Source organism: Agrilus planipennis, unplaced genomic scaffold, assembly GCF_000699045.2.
Source record: "Agrilus planipennis isolate EAB-ADULT unplaced genomic scaffold, Apla_2.0 scaffold5, whole genome shotgun sequence".
NCBI classification, from domain to species: Eukaryota; Metazoa; Arthropoda; class Insecta; order Coleoptera; family Buprestidae; genus Agrilus; species Agrilus planipennis.
Window position 1 is genome coordinate 1563918 of NW_020442468.1, and position 6645 is coordinate 1570562.

The 6645-nt window shown below is 36.5% G+C and overlaps 1 protein-coding gene across 4 annotated transcripts in view; it reads right to left on the bottom strand.

Annotated features, from left to right (window-relative positions):
• The window catches only part of LOC108735828 (monocarboxylate transporter 2-like), a 130752-nt gene that overhangs the window by 99170 nt on the left and 24937 nt on the right, over positions 1-6645 (bottom strand). The window contains exon 1 of one of the 4 annotated variants that reach the window (XM_025981253.1): positions 5847-6166. The exons of the other annotated variants lie outside the window; for them this stretch is intronic. The gene's annotated coding sequence lies outside the window, so the exon portion shown is untranslated. Of the gene's footprint in view, positions 1-5846; positions 6167-6645 lie in introns of those variants that run through there. 4 annotated transcript variants of the gene reach the window in all.

A 6645-nucleotide genomic window follows, 5' to 3' on the forward strand; every position in this document is an offset into this window, starting at 1 on the left:
CCAACCAAAAACTACTGCGTAGAATTAATTGGAATTTTTCACACACAAGCCTTGCTATATGAGCTCTCAAAGCATATAAAAATTATACGGCTTAAATGTGAAGTTGGGTGCAAAAGAATACAATTAAATCCTCTGTCGGGAAAAAGCGAAATGACTTTCCCAACAACCCTGTACATTTAATGCCCTTCTTACTTACTTCGTCATCAAATGTCCCTCAAGCTCTAAGGATTTTGACTTCATATCGTGGTTAGTAATTTTAGACATAGGAACCCTAACTTGTACTGAAAACCTGTTGGTATCATGATGTAATAATTTACTATTTTTCGGTTATTAACATATTTTTAGTCAAATAAGAATTGTATTTTACTTATTTAATTGCTTAAGCATGTCTGTCTACACACAATAACAGTTTGATTACAGTTCAAACACTTGGAAGGCTTTTCTTTGAATAAGAAATGCAAGAGTTAGCAATTCCGTCGAATAAAAAATGTAAGGTGAGAGGTGAACGATAAGGGCCAGTTGTGGGAATTGTCAATTCAGAAGGGTTATCGAATGTTGAATTGCACCGTTCCCGCGGGACATTTTTTATTCGGGGACAAACTAAGCACCACCGGTTATACGACACACGAACTGCCGACATCACAAAATCCTGATAAAAAACAGAACGTAACTTTGAAAATGTGAAAGGTGGGACGACATTTTGTTCAGCGAACGACTGTTTTTATATTTTTCCTGCCGGAGGGAGTCTTTAAATCCAATATCGAATACGTAGAAATTAAGATAACATCAGATCATATATGTGCCGATAAAAAAGACGCTGTCATATCCGTTTCAGGTTTCATATCATTAAACGAAGAAAAGGTCAACTTAAACCTAATTAATTAAGTAATTTAAACAAAATCAATAACTGCGAAAGCATCATCATCATCATCACGAACCTGACGCAGTTATAGGTCAGGATCAATATGGCGACGGCGATGCTCTTTGTAGTTATGTCGAAAGGCATCGATCGATAACATCGGCGCTTTGTTGGCGTACTGATCAGGGACATAAATCATAGGACACATACATGATCGTGTAACGCGAGGGTTTCAAGGGCTTTCCAGAAAAATGAAGAACTATCAAGAATGCTTCTTGACCATTTTACCTATTGCAAGAAGATCCTTACCCCTCTAACTAGCCTAAAAGCGTAGAAGGCGTACGTAGGTATGCCTACACTTTTAATTTATAATCACTTTCGTTATTAATTAATCATATTTACTGAGTAACCATTTGCGAGCACAGAAGTGATTTCTTTATCTTGATAATAGCGGCAGCTAAACTCTGAGCTATTGCTTGCTGTATGTCCCTACAGCTCTTTCCAAGATAACTTATCTAATTTAGATCTTCCTCTACCCTCATTGCTTCTATTTCCGTTTCTAGTATCTCTCTAACTAGCCCTTCATGACTCAGAAGCTGCTCCACCATCCAATTTCTCCTTCTCCCTGTTGACTTCCTGAGCCCCATTGTTCTCTTACTTTTCCAAAAACTAGAACATTTTTATCTCTATCCTAGTATCTCTCTAACTAGCCTTTCATGACTCAGAAGGTGCTCTTGGGCCTCCTAGCTCTCTTACTTTTTTCCACAACTCTTCCTTTCTAACCCTTCCTATATACGGTACTTTCATCATCAGTCTCTAACGTCACATTTCAAAATCTATTACCTATTACAAGAAGATCCTTAAGGATGGTAGAACACAAAAATCACATTGTCGACTTCCTACCTGTTGTATGCCATTTATCCCACTTGGTAGATTCAATTTCTTATAATGTTTGAATACGTAACAGATGGTGCAAAATTTATGTCAGGTTCAAAAATACAAATAATAAAGTTTAATTGCTAAATGTCGAAAATAAGGTGTGTATTTTTCACAAAAGAAATATATTGGACGAAGATATTCGTTATCATATTAAACGTCAAAGAACGAAAGTTGTTCACAGATGGTACGAGACCCAAAAAAAAAGGGAAGAAATAGCTTGTGAATTCGTTGTCACTCTAATGATTTTTAACAACTACAAGTGTCAATTTGTTTTTCTATTGACACATGAACTGATTATACATGTATACGAGGGTATATTGGAAATCTGCTAATGTTTTATAAATATTAATGTATATCATGTTATATAAAGGCGATTTTTTAGCCAGTATTCTGTTGGAACAATTTGCGGCGTGCTGATGAGATCCAATAAGATCGCGTCTGACGGTCTTACCACCACTAACTTTTTGTTCTATTTGGTTAGATAACCACCACTTAGGGCTAGCCACGCTGTGGGTTCGGTTGGACAAATTGTGGAGCCTGGATTTGCATGGATTCAAAGTGATCAATAAAAACTGATTATTGCAAAATGAATATGGAAAGTTAATATCACTAGTTTAGTGTTCTACGTAAAAAAATTGATGTATGTTGTTATTCCACACTTCATATAGACAAACCTTCACTGATTCTGAATAAGCAAAGTCATATTTTAAATCATTTGATGAATTAACAAATAAATAATTGACGAAGTAAAATAATATTGTCATACTAGAAATATTTGGTTAAGTAACGGAATTTGATTACATGGCAAATAGAAGTCCCGACCAATGTAACTATGAAAATGAAATGTAAACAATTAGAATTGAATAACTTCCCATGAGGAACAGCTAACGGAAATTCCAATGAGAAGTGAACGATTGTGATTGTCACAGACACTAACTCAAGTGAAAATCAATAGGTTTGAAAGAAGGTTGAACGGAATTATAAATTGAAAGGCTCTGTCAATTGGATATACTCAACAAAATAATTATACATTTTGGTTGGATGATTTTAAGACAAAGATTGAAACTTTAGATTTGTCGACTATGAATAAATCAGATCTTTCTTATTATAAATATCTATGCATAAATCACGGAAGATATTTTGATTATTGACTGAAGGAATGTCGCATTTCGTGTGTATAGTATAGGTTCCTACATGAGAACAACATCTAATTCAATGCATCAGTAAATTAATTTTTTAAATTAACTTTACCCACTACACATTACCTCAAAGTTATAAGGAAAATGAGAGTACTGGTTACATGAGTCACTGATACATAAAACCAAGGGCCGAGTTCGATTTTGAGCGAGGAAGTGACAGAAGCATTTCGTTATTAATTTGAGATAATCTGTAATGGGTAACATCTAACGCAGTTATCATATTTTCTATACAGTATCTACACGATTAGTATTATACAAAGAGATTGAGCATGTCGGTATATGAACCAAAGTTACGGATTTATCCGGACGTAACCAAACGGTTCACTAACTCCCATATGGACCATAATTCACCACATGACGATTAGCCCTTGAGAATTATGTGAAATGCATCATTGATTTGAACGTTGCAGATATATCTCATCATAGATATAAAATGAAAAAAGTCACAAACTGAAAGGTTTATGTAATTATATTGATGTATAAAGCGTTTATGTTCTAATAAAAAATAATTCGAAGTGGTCTGTATTCTGTCGAAACTGCCAGACGCGGATCGCGATTTCGATCTTTTTGGATCTCATCAGNTCCTATTCTTCCCAATACCTCTTCATTTCTAACCTTTTCTACCCACGTTAACCTTATCATCCGCCTATAACACCACATTTCGAACGCTTCTACCCTTTTCTTTTCCGCCGCGCCCACTGTCCATGTTTCGCACCCATACAATGCCGTGCTCTAAACATACACCTTTAACAACCTTTTTCGAATTTATAAATTAACCGTTCGCGAGCACAGAAGTGACTTCTTTTTATTAAGGGCTCCGAATCTTAGCGGAATCATCATCGTCAACACCATAGGGTCACCTTTTAACATCCTGTGCTAGTCTTCGCATTTCCCTACAAATAGAACATTCCACATCCTTAACTATTTGTGAACAGTAATCTAATCTAGGACTACCTCTTAACTCCTGTTTTTGCTTCTAATATGTCTCTAACTAGCCCTTCATACTTGAGAACGTGTCCTACCAACCTATCTCTCCTACTTCCATAGAGCCCTTCATTCTCCTACTCTTTCTTTAACCGCCTCATTTTTAACCCTCTCTATCCACGATATCCTCATTGAAAGCTTCTAACTTTTCAGCGAAATATCACTGACTTCGCAGTCGATATTTTGATGAAAACGTGTACAGATATTTTTGTTTATTCACAGGCCAAGATGTGCAGGTCATGCAGAACCAAGACGCAAGTATCTAGCGTTATTGAAGGTAAACATTTAGAGAAATTGGGGTTCAATTTTAGCAGAAAATTATGTTAACGATGCTCTTCCAATAGCTTCAAATTACCGAGAGCAACTGGCGGTGAACTTTCGATGCGCGTCCAAAGCTGTATGCACAAAAGTAAGTTATGTTTGTTGGTAAACTCCACTATTGTGAATCACCTCTCAACAACCCACTGCATTGATTCTCTGATATCCAGGAGCAGTTTAGAGAAACTTACAAGCCACGGAGCTCATTGATATAGTCGGGACGTTCTTCTTACGCCTACGTTTACTTACGACAAACGTTGTAGGGAATATCGTAAGCATAGGAAAGAGATGTCAGGTAGGAATTGCAGCGGACACTAATAAAGAAAAAGGAATAACAGAAAGAGATGCAGACAAGCAGAATTTGAGCATGTTACCAACATCGGATCTTACAAAAAAATTCAATATTTTCAGGAATTTAGGAAAGCAAAAACGCTTGTTGCCAGGTGACAGAGTAATCGAATCTACCTCGTCAGCTCTCTCTCTCTCTCTGCAAGCAGTAAGAGGAAGAGAGATGCCTCCTAACATATAGCTTTTGGTCAGCGTTGCTAGACCTAGTGTTATTTCCGTGGACCTAAGGAATTTAAAGCCAGCTTAGGAAAACGGAAGTTTTATATAATTTATAATGTTGGTAAAAAAGCTGGGGAATAAAATGAAATTCATCTGATAACGATGATTTTCACTGATTAGTTCCTTTCAGCTCTAACGTGCAAAAGGGATTTCGTTCCAAAAAAGAAAAATATACTCCATTCTTCTAAATGTAAGAGGTTTCATAAATTAGTGAAATTATCCGTAAATATTCACAAAAGATGCGTTGCCACGGTAAATTAAAGACAAAGAATTTAACTCTGTCACTGTCGTACAGAAATAGCCAAGAAATTGGATTATTTATAAAGGCAAAACAAGGGCAGACAAAAACAGCCGAACGGAAGAACGAACAGCTAAGGTCTCATCAGAGTCGCCATTCATTACAGATTAATTCTGGATAGAATACTCTCCAAGTTTCCTTCTTAACTTTTTAATCGAGAAAACCACGTAATTCAAGCTACTTAGGTACTTTATTTTATAACAATTAAAAAATTTTTAAATGCATCTCAATAGAAAACTGCAAACATAAATGAAGTCCCTACTGTTTGTGCTTACGAATTTGAAAAATTAGTTTTGAATTCTTAACATTTCTCTACAAAATTTAATCAAAATAACTACTTTCTATTATTATTACTTAATATTGAATAAAGTAAATTAAGGGAAACTAGAATGATAATCAATCAAATTCTACTATGAAAACTTTTATGCAATACTGAAGATTTCCACTTTACATCCGAAATTTCCAAAAAAAATATTTACGTTCACTCAATTTTCTTCTTTGAGTTTTGGAAACCGTTAGGATTATAGAAAAGCAATATCTGTAATACTGATTGAAATAATTCGAAAAAATAAACACCAGTAGAATCGAATCGATTTATAAAATCAAAAGGCAAAATTCCGATTTTATTAAATTCTTTTACGAAAAAAATACATCGAGAAAACTCGCAGAAATTGCTACCCACCAGAGAAGTAGTAGCAGCCTCCTTTGCGAATTCCGATTATGCGACGACCACCCCGTTTCGTTCCAGTCGGTAAATACACGTAACACAACAGCAATCCCACTGCGAGATCTCAGTGGGACAGAACGAGCACGTTCAGACGCGTGTCGAAAACACGTTACACCGCGACTGCATGCAGCTACAGAGGCTGCTGTCCGCGGCAAACTACAACGACGATCACGCTCGCTGCAGGCTGCTGCCTAGCTACGATCGTCGCAGAAAGTGGTGTCAGCATCAGGAGCAAAAGCGGGCCTTGTAGATCCTGGACGGCTCCTGGCTGCTGTTTATTACTGACAGAGTACGCGCGACGCGCTCGCTCGCGTGGCGGCAGGATAACAGCGGTGGACCAACCACCATCCCCACCATACACCCACCTCTTCATTCATACCGAACACCAACGCATCTTAACACACTGTACGAATAATAACGACTATTTTTCTTAAATTACGTTCAATACCTTACGAAAGTCTCGGAAAACACTTTTTTAAACCGATATTTAAATACCAACTCTTGTCATATGGTTAAAATCAACATTTTTTGTTGATTTCACGCAGTAACTATAGGGTTGTTCGGAAAGTCATTTCGTTTTTTTTGTGGAAATGAAAGACAGTTTTCGTATAATAAACAAATACTTTATTAAATTATATATTGACCGTTCTGGTCCAACACCTTTTGTCATCTTTCTGGTAGTAGCATAATTCCACGCTCATAAAATTTTTGGTCTTTGCTGGCAAAAAACTGATCGAGGAGGTTTTTGACCTCC